The sequence below is a fragment of the Typopeltis vanoorti genome, chromosome 2 (genome assembly GCF_054136105.1).
Source record: "Typopeltis vanoorti isolate ZY-2024b chromosome 2, IOZ_Tvanoo_1.0, whole genome shotgun sequence".
NCBI lineage: Eukaryota > Metazoa > Arthropoda > Arachnida > Uropygi > Thelyphonidae > Typopeltis > Typopeltis vanoorti.
In genome coordinates, this window is record NC_143550.1 from 149,533,670 (window position 1) to 149,553,055 (window position 19,386).

Below are 19,386 nucleotides of genomic sequence, written 5' to 3' on the forward strand. Positions count from 1 at the left end.
TCAGATTTTTGTTACTAATTCCTGGTTGTCAGTTCCAGTGATCACCTTGTATCACTGTTTATGAAAATTTTTTATTTTATCGATTGTAATTATAATTATTATAATCAGTGACAAAATTTTTCATAAACAGTGTCAAAATTATAATAAAAAAATTAGCTCTGGAATTATTGATGAAATCAATGTTCAAGTGATACGAGGTGATCATTGGAACTGACAACCAGGAATTAGTAACAAAAATCTGAACTTTGCTTTCTGTTCGTTCTAATTTATACTACTTGAGCTGCAGTTTTTTTTTTTTTTTAGTGATTCATGCGCGCATATTCCTCGCCTCCTTACAATTTATGTTTCTTCAGGCTCTTACACATCCTCAGGAAAGGAGATGCCCAGATTTATATGCGTATTTTCTTGTCAGACAGAGCGTCCTTCTGTCATTGTATTAATGTTGTTTCACTAATGCAGCGGTGGAAAGCCGTTGCTTGTCACGCCCTCTATGCGAACAGTTTTTCACGAGATGATTCTTTCAACTGACCAACATGATTTAGTGGCCCATCTTAAAGGCCTTCTGTGTATCTTAAGAAATAAAAATCACTTTTCAAACAGAAAGAGTAGGGAAAAAAAATTTTTTTTTTTTTTTAAATTCAAAGATATGCAAATTTCTTCCTTTGTTGATTTAATTAATGCATGATTAGCTAGAGAATGAATAATGTTGTCTTTTAATTAATAATTAAATGAAGATTTAATTAAAATAGCACTGAATTTAAATACGATACATAAAATTATCTTCAACTATGCTAAAATGTTATTTTTCTCCTTTTTTAATTATTTTTTTATTATAACTTATTCATATGGTAATTTCAGCTGTAAATTGAAATAATATACAAAAACGTAACCTGTAAGCATGGAACTCAGGGATCCTTGAGGTGAGGTTTACATTTCTATGAAGAAATGAAAGTCGTCCTCCCCCCCCTCCCCCCCCAAAAAAGGCCGGGGCATGGAATAACATGTAAGGCTGTGCTTAAATAGGTATGATGACGTCAATAATGTTTAATTTCAGTGCAAAATATTAGCATTTCTTACTGAAATCTTCACATATAATTAAACTGGCTATACGTGTCCCACTTACTCATCTTTATCCTCGGCGTTGCTATGGTGACTACAATGTAGCACGTGCACGACCTTTAATCGTTATTCATGGAATATGTTAGTTTTTTTTGTTTTTTTTTTATTTTAAACGTATGATGTAACATAATATTCGGTAATATAGTTATGTATATTTGCGAATTCTACAAGATGGAGGAGACAAGAACTAATCGAATTAAAAGGCTTTGAGAAGGACACTTGAAGGATACAGAGAACTAAATAGACAAATTATTAAAAGAAAAACAAGCAAGAAGTGTTCTGGTAGCGCTATTACAGCGCTGTTTCAGAGACTTGATAATATATTCAATAGCTATTACTGAAGTGCTGTTACTTTACCATAAATAAAAATGATAAAATTATTAATAAGTAATAAATTAATTTAAGAAATTGAAGTAAAGTATTTAGACATATTAAAAGTAATTAATTTTATTTAAGATTAATAATATAAGCTCAAATTATTAAAAAAATTAAAATACACCTTTTTTATTTTAAAATGTATTTATTTAAATTTTCGAATTCATTTTTCGACTCGTAGGCGGTGATAAGTATGGAATTGACCGTGAGATGCGGTCGATTGGTTCATTAATGCCCTTGGGGGTGATGGATAGCAACACAAAGCTGTACCAATGAAGTTTAACTGAGGTTCGGCTGTTGCTCTTACCCACTTGGGCGACGAGTTTTTGAGTTCGCTTTCTTAAGGTTTTTGCCTTAAGGGAGCACTTTGAGTCTCCGAGGAAGGTGTTCTCCGGCACGGCCCGCTGAGGGGCTTTGTCGGTGAATTATTTTCCTCGGAATTTGAGCGGTTCTGCTCGGTAATCGAGTTTCACTGAGTAGAACCAACGCTGAGATTTGGACGGTCTTTCGCCCACGAATGAGTGGCCTAGAGATCGTCCATATATTTTTGAGATAGAACCTTTACTTACATAGTCGATTGGTTCATTAATGCCCTTGGGGGTGATGGATAGCAACGCAAAGCTGTACCAATGAAGTTTAACTGAGGTTCGGCTGTTGCTCTTACCCACTTGGGCGATGAGTTTTTGAGTTCGCTCTCTTGGGGTTTTTGCCTTAAGGGAGCACTTTGAGTCTCCGGGGAAGGTGTTCTCCGGCACGGCCCGCTGAGGGGCTTTGTCGGTGAATTATTTTCCTCGGAATTTGAGCGGTTCTGCTCAGTGGTCGGGGAGCCCGTCACTGAGTGGAACCAACGCTGAGATTAGGACGGTCTTTCGCCCACTATGGAGTGGCCTAGAGATCGTCCGTATTTTTGAGATTTCACCTTTACTTACATAGTCGGTCGATTGGTTCATTAATGCCCTTGGGGGTGATGGATAGCAACGCAAAGCTGTACCAATGAAGTTTAACTGAGGTTCAGCTGTTGCTGTTACCACCTTGGGCGATGAGTTTTTGAGTTCGCTCTCTTAAGGTTTTTGCCTTAAGGGAGCACTTTGAGTCTCCGGGGAAGGTGTTCTCCGGCACGGCCCGCTGAGGGACTTTGTCGGTGAATTATTTTCCTCGGAATTTGAGCGGTTCTGCTCAGTGGTCGGGGAGCTCGTCACTGAGTGGAACCAATGCTGAGATTAGGACGGTCTTTCGCCCACTATGGAGTGGCCTAGAGATCGTCCGTATTTTTGAGATTTCACCTTTACTTACATAGTCGGTCGATTGGTTCATTAATGCCCTTGGGAGTAACGGATAACGGATGGCAACAATGCAATGCTGTACCAATGAAGTTTAACTGAGGTTCGGCTGTTGCTGTTACCCCCTTGGGCGATGAGTTTTTGAGTTCGCTCTCTTAAGGTTTTTGCCTTAAGGGAGCACTTTGAGTCTCCGGGGAGAGTGTTCTCCGGCACGGCTCGCTGAGGGGCTTTGTCGGTGAATTATTTTCCTCGGAATTTGAGCGGTTCTGCTCAGTGGTCGGGGAGCCCGTCACTGAGTGGAACCAACGCTGAGATTAGGACGGTCTTTCGCCCACTGTGGAGTGGCCTAGAGATCATCCGTATTTTTGAGATTTCACCTTTACTTATTACATAGTCGATGATCCCTTGGAGGGTAATGGATGGCAATGCTATAGCTAATGAAGTTCTAATTTATGGTCGGCTATTGCTGTTACCCTCCTGCCATGATCAGAGCTTTAATAGCTCAATAACACTTATCCCTACACTGACCTCTATAGATAACGGGGAAGATGAAAAGCATTCTTGCTTCGCCCCTTTAAGTCAGTCCTTTTTTTTTTTTTTTTTTTTTTGGACTCATGAAAATCAGTGATGATTTATCTTTAGTACAATAGACTTTAATTCTCTGGAAGCATGAACTTGTCTGAAATGTTGCTAATGTATTTTCTTTTAATTTTAATAATACAAATATCTGTCATTGTGAATAAATGAACATCAGTCCGGAAGATGTTAGCGAGGCAGAATAATTAACAAAATGCAAAAACAAACAAAACTAAAATTGCTAAAATGTGTTAAAAGTGCAATATTTCTTAGAATTCGCTGAGGATATAATTTTTGTCATGCAATTAATCTCCTTCTTCGTGAGAAAAATAAATAAATAAAATATTACCGTCGCTTTGTTTATTTAATATTTAGCAACGAAAATAAATAAAGTGGATTCGATTTGTTAAACTTTGGTAAACACACGTCCAGAAACGTCACTTTAGGGAAAGACAGAGCGCAGGTGTCAGGAAATGTAGATAGCCAAGGATGTGTTGTGGTACTCCGGAGGAAGTTCGGAGATAGAACAGGGAACGGATGGTGACAGAGAAAGAAAAATGAATAAATTGACACCGATGAAAGCCGAAATAGAAATTAGATGACACCAAATATGCTAGAAGTGATAAAAGGAGCTCGAATTTTTTTTTTTTTTATGAAAAAAAAAAAAAAACTTGAAAGGTTCCTCTTCATCTTTTTACTTGATGCACAATCTTCGTTTCTTTCCCGAAAATATTTCTTTAGAAAACCGCAGTTTTTTTTTTCCTTAATTTACAAATTCACTTTTTCGTACAGGTTAAAGCGGAAGTTGTGTGATGTTAAAAAAAAAAATTGATTGTGGAAAATATTTGTCTAAACTCCCGGATCCTGAAATGCGCAGGTGCATAATCGAATTTTACAAATACCAACTTTTTTTTTTTTTTATGTGGAAGTGTCTTCCAATATCAGAACTGTTCCTGAAAACCAACAGTTTTTAGGATTAGGCATAATCTTGCAGTCGATAAATAAATAAAAATAAAAAGCTTCTATGATTATCATACTTTGTACTATGATCGCCAAAACCCTTGTTTATAGGTCATAGCCGTAAGCCTAAACAGTATCCTGATAGCACACAATAAATTCTCTTTCACCATACACCGCTGAAGGAGTTGGCTCACCATAACGTGCATCAATTTTTGATTGTCAGACAGAAAATCTTCGTGGAAATCCTTTGCATTCCAAGACCATCTATCAGAATCGAGTAGCAAGTATCAAATGAAATATGTAATTCATCACCAAATTTCCCTAAATGTTAATATTTTACCTTCGTATCATTTTTCGTAGAGTGATTCTCTCTTTGCCAGAAACTACCAATGGGGATAGTTTCTTAAAGTATTGTAACCATCTTTTATATTATTTCAAGAATTCCAGTTGCTTTTGATCTATTTTTGGCGAAATGGGATGCAGATTCATTACCCTTGCATTCTTCGCTCATTTTAAATGAAATGGAAGAAGCTAACTTTTATTCATGTTACGTAATGACTCTCTGCATACATCGCGTATTTAAATATATTCAGCACACTTCCAGTGATTATGTTGGAGGAAGATTTGCATAATGATTAGGAATGACTGTTGAATCACATTACTCACAATATAGATATTTATATCAACAATGGACATGTTGGTCAATTCCTTGCCATCTTTCTTGGTTGGGATTCCCATTAAAAAAATACCCTTAGCACATAGATACTGGTTTCAGGATAACGCTGTTATGGTTTTGATAAAATTTTATTATTATTATTTCATTCACATAATTGATACACAGTCAAAACAAGATATCATAAAAAAAATTTGACTGGTGATAGAAAACAATTCAGATTCTACCCAAGAATCTAAGAATAGTCCGTCAGGTAGCGTCGTAAAATATGGACTGTTCCAAGTAATGCTGTTTTTTAAGGTCATATGAGGTCACTTCGTTGATGTTTAATTGCTGTAAATAGTTGGACAGCTTCTTTGAAGTTGCACCAAGTGCACCGATAACTATTGGAATGACCTTGGTGTGTTTAAGCCACAGTTGGCCAACTTTGATTGCCAGATCTCGATATTTAGTAATTTTTTCCAGTTCTTTGTTGTGAATGTTGTTATCATTGGGTACTGCGATATCAATAATCCAAACTTGTCGATGTTCGATAATTGTGATGTCAGGCCTATTGTGTTCCAAATGCCGATCAGTTTGTATTCGAAAGTTCCAGAGAATTTTTGCTGTTTTGTTTTCCAATATTGTCTCTATTTTATGCTGCCACCAGTTATTATTATTATTATTATTATTAATGAATAGATCCCTCGCATCCTTCTATGTACTCATAAAAATACAACCTTCAGTGCGTAGTCCCTTTTTCTCAAAAGAAATTTAAAAAATATATAATTAATATCACTAAAGTCATACTGGCGAAATTTGAATTTAAAAACATCACTAAACTTGTAGATTCTATAAAGTGGGAAAAACACCACTTTAGCTAACGCTCAATTTAACTCCACGACATTACAAGCCTTCTGCTTTCGTGGCACTCTCACGTGATATATTATCCATTCAAAACTAATGGCAAACCGCGCCAATCTGGGAAGATGGTTAAGAGGATATAAAATATGTATTAGTTTAATCTGAATCCCTTTAAAGGGCTACCAAAGGGCACATGGGGGGGGGGAGCAGTTACCCCTACATATATGGATAGACAAAATTTATTGATATTGAAGAAACAGATGAAGTCAATAAAACACAGTGGAACGGAAAATGAACATATGTTGGGGATACAATTACTACAAAGGGAGTCAGGGGGGGGGGGAGGCACACGAACATGTACTTCAGTGGCTCCCATTCCCAATAACATGAAATCCATAGAAGGGGAAGAAACAGCAGCAGGTATCTCGTAGCACTCACGCAACCAATACACGCCATCCAGGTAGAACGCTTCTTTGTGGGTTGCGAGAGAAAAGGCTTCGCTGTTTCCTCGCTATCCAATAAATAAAGTGTCAGAAGAGCGGCAAGCGAAGAGGAGCTAATCCAAACCAATTGTCTGACATCGTAAATGAGCCGTGATAAATCTGTTCCCTTGCTTATTATGACGAGACGTTAGCTGCCTGCACTGACTACAACAATAATTAGCGGGTGCCATAATTTAGTGCCGGCTTTGCAAAGCGAAATGCGAGACACTTCAGTCCCCTCAATACCGGGGACATACATTCATTTCTCACGAAGATAATGAGGGAATCAAACACTGTTACTGGATACATTTCTCCTCTACCATTTATTTAATTAATCAAAGGAAAGTTGAGAAATTCCTTCCTGTAATTCTATTGTTCCAATAGGTACTTCTTAATATTTATAAATGCTAATTTTAACCACAATTAAGAGAACAGTGACTAAGTAGACACATGTGTATTCCATCGTGTCACTGTAGTCGTTATACTCCACAGTAGAATTTCTATTGGCTGTTTAACTATTACATAAAGCGCTCATTTTTTTATTCCTTTGTCTGTTGATTTTTCAAAACAATTCATAAAGAATGAACAGAATTCTGATATTTTAACAAACAACACTGCAAAATGCACATTTCCATTGCACATATTTCAGTTGCGAAACTGACATTCTTGTGATACATTCATTGTTGTCATGCTATAAAGTGTGTTGATTGTTGTGAAATTGATATCTAGCGTGTGTCAGCTCGTGTTCTGATTGTTGTGAAAATTGACTTCTACATTTGATTGGTGAAATTTAACTCGTTGCTCGGAAACCTTTTTTTTTTTTTTTTGCTGTCATCATAGATATTAATTCAATGCACATTTCATTTGTTTTGTTTGTTTATTTGTTACTGTGAAGAAGTTCAGTTTGTAATACTGAACTTAAAAAAAAAATTAGATGAAACTAAAACAAAAAACAACAACAAAAAACATTCAAAAGCATTGAAAATAAGGCAATCATGTACAACAGAAGAAACTTAGGGTTTCACTGAAAGTTACGTTTGATTCAATAGACTGTGAAAGAGCGATATCTTATAAATGACAAGCTTTATTAACGCTCTATGAATTCGGATATGAATGGATGAATGAAACCAGTCAATTTTTGATAACTTCAATAAAGCAATTTTTCAAAGAAAAAAAAAAACTGTTTTTACACTTCAGTAAATAACAGAAATTTATTGTGTGCTGCCATCTGGTGATTAATAATATAATTATCGAACTTAAGAGGATTGAAATAAACACACTGTAGGTAAATTGACTATAAATTATCAAAAGGAGTTAATTAAACTGTGTTTAAGAAATTTTAATTAGTTTCTAACTACTTTGGAGAAGATAAATATATCGTTTTTCTTATATTTTCAGTGCGTTAGGTGCAATTAAAAATTTTAAAAGGCAACTGTGGTTTGGCTGGAAGAAATATTTCAAGTTTTACCACTTTTTTTGCTAGTTTTTTACTAGAGTCGAGTACAAAAGCATTGCGAACAAAGTGAATAATTTTTTATGCTCTCTTCATGAACCCGAGGTGCTTCGTAAGTGTTAATTGAATCAAAATTCGCAATGCTCTTTGAAGGTACTTTCGAAGATATCAGCGCCAGCCAAGAAAAAGAAGTTAAAAACAGATAAAGAACCAAGAACCGAATGCAATTAGCACAATTCTAACGAAACTCAATAATTTTAGAGTTGTTATGTGTTGAAACCGAGCAAACGCAACTTACCAAAAAAAAAAAAAAATCCTCTTTTAATGCTCTAGGCGAACAAGTGCGATCTGCTAATGTGCTGATTACACATACGAGCGTATTCCCCCCCCCCCCATTTGAAGCAGTTCTTTCGTTTTTAACTAACAAAGGAAGCACTTCAGCTAGACTTTGTAATCAGCAATATCTCTCTCTCTCATTCTTTCTCTTTCATTATTTCTTGCTAATAGGTTCCTCTTGCGAAATAAATAAATAAAAACGTTTAAGAAATAGTTTTGACTCGAGCATAGAATCGATCTATATAGCTTGTATTGCGAGGTCTTTTGGCAAGCTGCCTTTATCTCTCTTGGATGGATTAAATAACTTCCTGAGTTGTGATATCGGACTTCAAAACTAACGAGATATGTTTCGTTAAAAAGTTAAACATGTTTGTTGAAATATGATATATCAATTGTTTTATTTCATTTTATTCACTAGAAGCTTGAAGGTTTCTTTTTTCTTATTTATTTTTTTATCCCTCGCTGCCACCATAATCTCTTTCATTAATAAGTGATAATCATCTTTGAGATTTCATTTTTAAGAGGCTGTTGAGTGAAATCTGAATCCAGAGGTTACTGTGGTGAGTGTGGCCTACCAACTTCCATATGAAACATTCAACAATAATTGTTAAGTATATACCGTAGTTCAATACGGAGCAGCTGCATGTTTAGTTATTTTTATTTTGATTCCATGCGTAGGAGGCATTTCTATCCTCTTACCTTTAAACCTTTACATACCTTTTTTAATAAATTTTTGTTCGTAACTATATGAGTTTGAGCATGATATTGCAAACGAATGTAGGCTAAGTGCCGAGCCTCCGTAGCTCAGTCAGTATAGACTAAGGTCGGAAAGACCTGGGTTCGATTCCCGTCAGTGACGTGAGGAACCTTTATCTGGTATCTTTCGATTAAAGGTGAGTTAGCCGGTCTCCTACGGAGGTAGGGGATTTTTTCCACTAGGAAACTCGGATTTTTCGTCCCCCAGACTAGCAAACCGGCCTCGTGAACACACATGGATTACAGCCATGAATACGTCTCAGCCATATGCCGGTCCCGAGCCCGGATAAAATTGGGGGGGGGGGGGGGAAGCAATGGTGAACTACCCTGTAAAAATCTCCCCAGGAATGCTTTGTGGACAATGCCTACAAAGTCACTTCACTTACGGTCGGAAACGACTGAAAAGAAAAATGAGATTAATGTCGGTTAAGTCATGCTGTTCATATATTTGTATTTGGACTAATCTGTTTTAACGATTATGAATAATAGAAATATTAAATTCTATTCCATGGGAAAAAGGTCTTCTGTATTATCTAAAACAATGGAATAATTATCGTGAGAATGCGTTCTATATTTCCATAATCAATTAACAGAATCACGTAGTTCTTGATTATTTGTCTCTAGGCGGAGATACACATTGGCACGTCACTATTTACATTGTAACAACTGATAAGAGAGAAAAGAATCACACGCATTTAATCATGTGATGGTCAAAATAACGTGCAGCTTACGTGTAACGAAAATATCTTCTGAATACGTCACCAAACTGTAAATGGCGCTTACTACAATGCAGTCAAGCAGATAATATGTTTCACCAACTTAGTAAAATTGAAGCTATTTCACCTATCGGCAACATACAGAACTAACTAGTATCATCATGGTTTACAACCATCAACTCCGCAGTTGATAACTATTCGAACTATATTATGATGGTAATTGGCTGCTAAAATATTAAGCATATTCCCACGACAGGCATTTCAATGCTGCAGGTTCCTGGAGAATTTGAATCGGAAGATACATATTCTTAAACTTAATCCTGAAGTACTTAATATTAAATCATGATAAGGATAACAAGCTCTGCTATATTCATGTTATAGCATAGGTTTTCAAAGGAGAGTATGAATAATTGATTAATAATTGTCTGTTATGAGAAATCCTTTATTCTTTCTAACACAATCGTAACTTGTTACAATGTAGACATCTTATTATATGAAGGCTATATATAGCCTTATTAAGTTGTATCAGTGTGTGTGTGTGTGTGTGTGTGTCATTTTATTCCCAAACCAACGCACACAGTTTCTGCAATAACCTTTCGGAGAGTATTTAATTGCTAGTCTGTTTTATAGGAAGCAAAGCCGTAGTCGTTGCTTTGATAGTTTGATGCAGTTTCATTGGCATAATGTTGTTAGTGGAAATACGAAACAAGTTGAAAAAGGGCTCTCTTGGGATAGATAAAAACGAAGCAAAATAAAAGGATAAAAATAAATGATAAAACAAATGTACGTTTAAATATAAAAAAACATGGTAAACCAGACAAACACAGAGTTGAATAAGTTAACAATTTTCTGTCAATGTATTTAAATACTGCATTAAAAATATTCATTCTAATATTTATTATTGGGCTTTTGTCATTATAAAAAGAACATTTTCATTGTTAAATTTGTTTTTCTTGTGAAATGGACATTTTATGAGAGCATTTATTGAAAGATTCATTGTTAAAGATTTTATCGTTGTGAAATTGACATTCTCTAAGAGCATTTATCGAAAGATTCATTGTTAACATTTTTTATTGTTCTGAAATTGACATTCTCTAAGAGCATTTATTGAAAGATTCATTGTTAACATTTCTTATTGTTGTGAAACTGACATCCTTTTAATTGAATTAACTAAAGCGACATTTTGATAAAAACTGTTTTTCGAATTGAAATTTACTAAGCCTAAACTCGTCCAATTGAAATTGATTAGACAATAAAGAACACGTTCAATGGAAATCTATACGTTCCACCTTTACACATAAAATTTTACGTCCAGATCGAAGAAGAAATTTCGTACTATTTGAAAGTACTCAATTGGAGGAACATTTTGTTGCTTATCAACGGTAAAAAATACGAACCCACTGTAGCGAGTACTTCGAGAAATATTTCCTGATTATTTAAAGATAAAAACACTCCAATAGAAAACCATCCCAAGGAAGCTATTTCTCCACGGGAGTCGAACCGCAGTATTTTCAAGTGGGTTCTTGCTTGAGCGTATTAAAAACAAAGAATGTTTTCTCTCTGGAGGTTTTCAGGTCTGATTACAAAGAGACAACAGACTGTCAGAAATGTCGACTTATTTTCAACGATTCCGAGGTGCGCCATTGTGGGTTCGGATCACATTTCTCCGCTTCTTGGGATAAGTAGGATTGATGGTCTCTGTGCGGCACTTGAAAAATAGGTCATTCCTCCAAGTTACTTAAAGATGAACTGTCTGCGGGAGTCGAGACTGGCTTAATAGTCGACCTCAGTTGATATTATAAGAAAAATAAAACAATGAAGAGAAAAACGCCGATTAAATCCACTTATTTGGATCTTTTACGGTCCAAAAGAAGCACGTTGTCCTCAATGTCATCCTTAATTTTGTTTGTCTGTTATCTAATGACTATATATAAGGGAGCTTATCAAGTACTCCTGTTTTTTTTTTTAAGCCTTACACCTATTATCGTGTCCTGGTTAAAGTGTTAGTTGTAATTTATCCTTCACCGTTTCTCTTATTTATATTATCTGAATATTATTTAGATATGTTGTTATTTACTGAGCCAACAAGCCAATAATGATATTCTTTAATAATATTCGCACCAACAATCGTTGGTTTATTTATTATTATTGCAATCAGAAATATTCATTGTTAAAGTTTTTTTATTGTTAATTTGAAAGCGTTGGGAAATTGACTTTTTAACATTATTCGTTTAATAGTCCATTGTTAGTATTTATATTGTCAAGAAACAGACATCTTTAGATTCATTGTTAATGTTTTCTGTTGAGTAAACTATTGTTATATTTATTATTAGAGGCATAGAGAAATACGGTTAGGATTGTTTATCTGATTTACCACGAGGAGTTCAATTGGTGCATGCTTGAAATCCGAGACCTTTGTTCACCTGAACTCCTATTTAGGTCTAAATCCAAATTATTCGTAGCTTTCCGAAATCTCGAGAAAATTACTTGTTCAAAAACCTTTCCCACGCAGATAGTAGAGATGCTATCTGCGTAGGAAATAATGGAGAGAAGTTATGTATATGTATAATTAAATATCTAAGGTAGTTACTTAAATAAACTTATTTAAAAAAAAAAAAGGTGTAACAAATTTTATCTTTTGTTTTTTGCTTATAATTAATATAAATTAATAAAATCTTATTATATTAATTTTTTTAATTTTTATATACATATTTTATAAATTTCAAAAATAAAAACTGAAAATGTCACATATTTATGTTTTAAAAATTTCTCTTCCCATAAGTCCGTCAAAATGCGTACTTTTTATTGGAAATATATTTATATGTTAAATTTCATTGTAGATATTACTTGTAATATTTATGATGATCACTTCACATTACTTGCATGTTTGTATTCTTCCTCATGTATGAATAAATCCTTTAAAATTTATTTTTTTCTCCCCTTTCATCTGGTAAAGAAAAACGCGAATCATAAATGCATATGACTAATAAACAATTTTGAATGCTACCTGAGTATTATTTTGATATTAATTTGCTGTGCACGTCCTTTTGTTCCGTTAATAGTTTTATAAATTTTAGAAAAAGCAATTAAAGGCTTAGCATATTAGAAGGCAGGAATTTTCCAATTATCGTTAACCTAGAATGACACTTTTCTACAGTTTTCTTATGTCAATATTTCCCTGCAACTCTTCTGCTTCTCACATCGCATGAAGATTCTATCTCTACTGACTATTACTTAATTAAACAAATTCCATCCTTTCAGTTTTGCATCACTCCAACTCTAATTAACAAATTTTAATTACGCCGAAGTGAGGTAAATTGTGCGCAGAATATCATCACGGTAAGATTCTCTTCGTCTAATGTAAGTGGGCACAGGGGTAGGTGCGGGTGCCTCAATGGAAGAAGAGCCTTGTTTCAAAACGGACTATTCCTTGGATAAATTCTTAATAGTATTTGAATGCTGCATCATGACGTGTCTTGTTTACTGAGGAATCGGTGATCTTCAATATGCACATTTATTGTCTACATTTCTTCAACTCTGCTGGTATTTATTCGAAGACGTAAATCTCACCAGCTTTTTTTTTTTTTTTTTTTTTTTAACGCCATGAATCTCTAAATCGATCGATAGTGATAGCCGAGTCGTTCTACATTGTCTCCTTAGGAGAAATTACAAATCGTTGGCAACCACATCACGCCCTTGGCCGACAGCTGCTTTGTCTCGTCTGTTCATTGTCTAGATTGATTTAAAAAAAAAAAAAAACAGAGAATTCTTAATTAATTGATCAAAATTTCATAATTAATCCATCTTTAAAAAAAAAAGGGGTGAACATTTATTACTAAAATATAAAGATAAAATAATTTATTTTGGTATAAATAGTTTTTATTATGAAGGATATTATAGTTCCAGTTATATTTTATAGAAAAGTCTAGAAAGAAACTGAAAACACTTAGAATTTACCAGAGTGCTTATGACAAAAATAACCGACAATGGGGATTGCCTTGGTTTACATTAGTCATAATTTCTCTGGTAAATTTCGAAACTTTCTTAAGATAATTTCTTTGCTCCTTAAAATGGCAGATTTTAAGGAGCAAAGAATCAGCGTCGAATTTTATTTCTACCTAAAAAAAAACTGCCTCAGAAACCCACCAAATGCTTAAGGAAAACTTTATTGTGGTACCAATTTCAAAGACGGACGACTGTCTATCGACGACAACGAGCGTTCTGGACGACCGTCATCAAGCACACTGGAAAACATCGCAAAAAGTGCGTGAGGCTAATCCTATGCAGATCGTAGGTGACTTATCCAATATGTTTGTGAGATCGTAAGACTCGTACGGAACCGTTCGACGTATTTCGTCCGACATTTTGAACTTGAGACGCATTGCTACAAACTTGATGCATTTTATAGCTTCCATAAACATGATAGTCACTCCCTATCCCGTATTCGCCTGACCACCCTCCTTCCCGCGATTTTTTCCTGTTCCCCTACATGCAATTCGGGCACTTTTGACACGATATCAATATTAAAATAAATAAGGCCGGATACACCGAATAAAAATTTTGAAAAAAGTTTACATTGCCACCTCTTTAATCAGCCGGCTGTTTACAATTCGCAGCTAGAGCAGGTTAAATGCTTGCCTGCAGAATGTTGTGTCTACTGCGATCTATCTAAAGTGAAACGATGAACGGTTTTTATGCGCAGAAAAGCATTTTCGTACAAAACATTTGTTGCTAGTTAACCAGTCATATGGTACGCATCTCAGTAGGATACTGACAGTAGCGCAGTGCGGACTATTATTTCGTCTCTGTGTCGTGTTGTGTACTAATTTCTTGTGGGTATAAAATAGAAATGGAATCAAAAATTTAAATAAAAAGTTATCCGGTGCACAAAATCATAAGCGTCATGCTGCGAAAGAAGTAGATATTAAGAAACAAACTGGGGCTCTTAATAAATTTGTTAAAATATTAAAATATTCTGATGCAGATTGTAACCAACTCGATACATCAGAAATCAGAGTTGAAGAACCGTGTACATCATCCAGTTTTCATGAAAGTACTATTGCAACTATTGAACAAGATAATTGAACATGATTTAAGTGAAAAATAGTCAGGATTTAGCCAACTACAACAAGATTTAGTTGTAGTTGACCACGAAACTAACACATTGTTAGTCTCTGTGAATTTAGAAGATCCAGGTGAACGGGGAAATATTGATGAAAAATTACAAGCTGTTTTAATTGAAATGGGGCCTGTTCAAAATAAAAATATTATATATCTCAGAGATACATATGGTCGTAAATTTGGCGACATGTATTATAATAGAAAAATGGAAAACGGAAGCTCGTGCCAAGAACATGGCTCATTTATTCCGAAACTTTAAATTCTGTTTTTTGCTTTTGTTGCAAACTTTTCGCACCTACTAAATCAATTGAATCACCTACTGAGTCTTGTAGAAGGTTACAACGATTGGAGAAATGCAAGTACAACTTTACATAGACATGAGACTAGCTTAACTCACATGAAAAATTTCTTTAAATGGAAGGAACTTGATAAAAATTTAAAAAAAACAAAACTACTATTGATTTCCAGACTCAAAGCATGTATGAAATGGAAAAGAAACATTGGACGAGTGTTTTAGAACGCTTGATTGAAATTATAAAATTCCTTGGTAGCCAACATTTAGCTTTTCGCGGATCATCTGATAAATTATATGAAAGGAATAATGGCAATTTTTTGAAATTAGTCGAACTGTTTGCGAAGTTTGATCCCGTTATGCGTTCGTTATGGAAACTCAGTTTGACTGTCTTTACTCAAACTATTTGAGTAAAGACAGTCAAAATGAAATATTGGAAACTTTAAGTAACAAAATCAGGGATACAATTTTATTATCAATTCGAAAATCTAAATATTGTTCCATAATTTTAGACTGCACACCTGATGCAAGTAAAACAGAACAAATGCCCATTATTATTCGCTTTGTTCCCTGTGACAATTGTCAAGATCAGGGAAAACGTTTTAGGTTTTGCAGATATATCCGATTCCACAGGACCTGATTTATGCACAACAATAATCGAACAACTGGAAAAATGGAACATTCCCATTGATAACATGCGAGGTCAAGGGTACGACAATTGGGCAAATATGAAAGGGAAAAAATATGGGCTCCAAAATTTGCTTTTGAACAAAAATCCTCGAGCGTTTTACGTGCCATGTGCTGCTCATACTCTAAATTTAATCATTAACGATGCAGCCAAAGTGAATGCAGATACAATTAGCTTCTTTGCAATTATTCAAGAAATATATAATTTCTTTTCATTCTCTTACAAATTGGGCAATCCTTTTAAAGTTCGTAAAAAAAACTAGCATTGAAACAGCCATCAGAAACGCGATGGGAAAGTAAAATTAATGGAATCCGCCCTCTACGATATCAGTTAGGAGAAATTTATGATGCACTTTTTGAAATTTTAAATAATGAAAATTTTAATAAAGAAACTCAGCATGAAGCACAAACATTATATGCTAAAATAAAGGACTACAAATGTATTTGCTCTCTTATAACTTGCATGATTTACTTAACAGAATAAACCTTGTGAGTAAAATGCTTCAAGACAAAAATATGAACATTACACTTGCTGTAGAATCTATCGAAAACTTAAAAATATTCTTACAAGAGTATCGATCAGATACAAATTTTAAAGAAGTTCTAAAAACGGCAAAAGAACTGAGTGAAGAGGTGGATGGAGAACAAGAATTTAAAACTGGTACGGAAGTTCGACGACGAAAGAAGAGACGGCAATTTGACTACGAGCTTCATGACGAAACGCCACAATCGCCAGAAGATAAATTTAGAGTGAATGTGTTTTATACACTTCTAGACGTTGCAATGTGTTTGTTAATAGAACGTTTTGAACAACTAAAAGCTTATTATGATAATTTCAATTTATTGTATAGATTACTACAAATTAATAACGAAGATTTACGAAAAAATTGTGAAGATTTAGAGATTCTCTTGAAGGACTGCGACAATAAAGACGTAAATGCAATAGAACTATATGACGAGTTATGTTCTTTCCGGGATATTTTTTGGAAGGATAATTTAAATATTCAAAATCCCTTTCGATATTCTTATTTTTATTTTGTCCAATAATTGATCTTTTCCTAACTTTTCAATTGTTTTAAGAATACTATTAACCCTACCTGTTAGTGTAGCGAGCGGTGAACGTTCCTTTTCCAAGTTGAAATTGATTAAAACCTACTTAAGAACAAGTATGTTACAAAAAAGGCTTGTTAGTTTGGCGTTAATAGCTATTGAAAATGATGTATGTGCGGAATTAAACGTTAAGACCATTATTTCTAATTTTGTGAATATGAAATCAAAAACTTTGAAATTTTAATAAAAAAAATTTCAAGTATATTTATGTAATTTAATTTATTTTCTGTTATTCTGTAAAGATGTCATTTTTTGAATATTATATTAAATGTTCTAATTATTTCTGAATTCTTTTCTTATTTTCGCATCTATTTTGAGTTTCTTTTATTTTTCTAAAATATAGTTCCACTTATAAAAATTATTAAAAAAATTTTACAAGTTACTAAGAATTTAGTAACTTGTAAAATGCAAGAATTTTTTAAACTTTAGTTCAAATAAATTTTAACTTTAATTAAAATTCATTTTAATTTTGTTAGCGATTCGGGTCGGTGAGAAGGCAATAATCCCTGTATCACTATATTCAGCGATTAAAGTGAAGTGGCTTTATCAAAATTTGCTTTAACTTTTGAGAATATTTTAAATATTCCGGTTTTAACGATTATCCTGCCTAGCCAACCATTATTAGCGAACCAACGTGTGGCTGTTCCGTCAAAATTTATTTAAGAAATTTCAAATAATTAAAATTTTTATTATCGTAAAAGAACCACACTCTCCCAGATCGTTACAGGGGCGCTTAGATAGAAATTGCATGCGGGCGCCAAAGACCTTAGGGCCGACTCTGACTACCAGGGATGCATAAAGTTATGAAAAACGCTCAGATCGCCGTATACATGACTAAGAGAACTATTTCTAAGTAGGTGTTAGGGTAAGGTTAGGGTTAGGGTAATTTTTAATGGTTAAATTTTCAAATTCCCCGAATCTTTGGGGTAGCACCTCGCATCTTCTATTCTAAAATCAATATTTTTGCCGTTACAGTGATTGAATCTTAAGATTTTTGCCATTACAGTGATTGAATCGAGAATATATAAAACTATAAATTTTACCTTACAAAGTCATGAAGACTAATAATTAAAGGAGACTTTAAAAAATTTCTTTCTTTTTTTTTTCTTTTTTGAAAAATACGGTAAAATAAAGACAGCGTAACTACTCAAGATAAGTACCCTTTCTAAGATGGATGACTTAAATAATTTAGTTACAGATAAGTAGATTACAGGTAGCCGTAAAGATTGGCTCATCTTGTGGTAATGTTTGCCATGAAAAGAAATGAAGTAAACTGGCTTTGGAGGTTTTGCACAAAATTTAAAAGAGGAGTAGATAATGAATCTTGACTACTAAGTGAATGTTTTAATAAGTACTTTTATTAGCGATGGCCCTCTTTGCAGACACCACTAAACTAGAAGAGATAAAGATGTAATGAAGTAGCCTCTTAGTTGAAAGCTGGGAGAAATCTGCGCTATTCGTAGTTGGATTAAAATAAGTAAAACAATTATTTCTAAATATCCACTCATTTCCTTAAGAAAATAACCTGTGGAGTGTCTATGAACGACAGTGAGAAATGGTCTTAATTTTAAGTAAAACAAAAATTAAGTTTGCAAATTGCTTTCAGAATTAGGTAGCGGTTATCATTTTAATCCCTGGTGGTCATTTAGGAAACTATCTTGTTTTTCCACAAGATGGCGCCACGTATTCTTAAATTTTAATTTAAATGTACAAAGTGTTACAGGACAGGCAGAGTTATTTACCTTAATTTTTTAGTATAATCATTTGCTCGAAACCTTTTTTTAAACAAAAATAGGATACATTGATATAATTAGAATAATTGAATGTCAACAAAAACATAAAAAAGTGTATTCAAGACAAACATGTCTCAATTTACTGTTAGCAGACTTCTTGAATCCAAACGAATAAAACGTCAATAATGTTCATTTGAATTCTGCGCAAGCATTGTCCCACGTGATTAGAACAAAAAAAAAAAAAAAAAAAAACCAGAAGCGAAAACAATCAGTAACAACAATAAAAGATCTAGAATGACTTTTCATGGGATTATATTGATCAAGTGCATATAATAACAACTATGTTATACCAACTAGTTTCACCAACTAAGTCTGTTGGCATCTTCAGGGTACATATCTGATGTAAGGCACTAAAAAATAAAAAACTGTTACAAACTATAATCAACCGATTCCAATTATATTAAACAAAGAACAGAACGCGTACAATACATGCATAGAACGTGCACGATATCACTTGTTGTTATTTAGGAACGTTCTATAGTTGGCACTATAATTCAGTTCTGGATAGTTGAGAGATCTAATAAGGTTCTTCCAGATCACGGACAAGATTAGTCCTTGGTGCCTGTTAAGGTTTTGTATACAGCGAGCAACGACTGTGGCCTCTTCAAAAATTCGGTAGCGGAAGTCCTCCTCCATGTAAGGAATTGTGCTTCTATCCCACTCTATGGTATGGTTCGTTCTTGAGAAATGAAAAGTTAAACCCGATGTTTCTTCTCTGTTATTATTGACGTCACCTATGCGTTCTTTTTGTCTAATTTCACGGCTCCTTGAAGTTTGGCCGATGTAATTCAAGCCGCATGAGCAGGGTATGTTA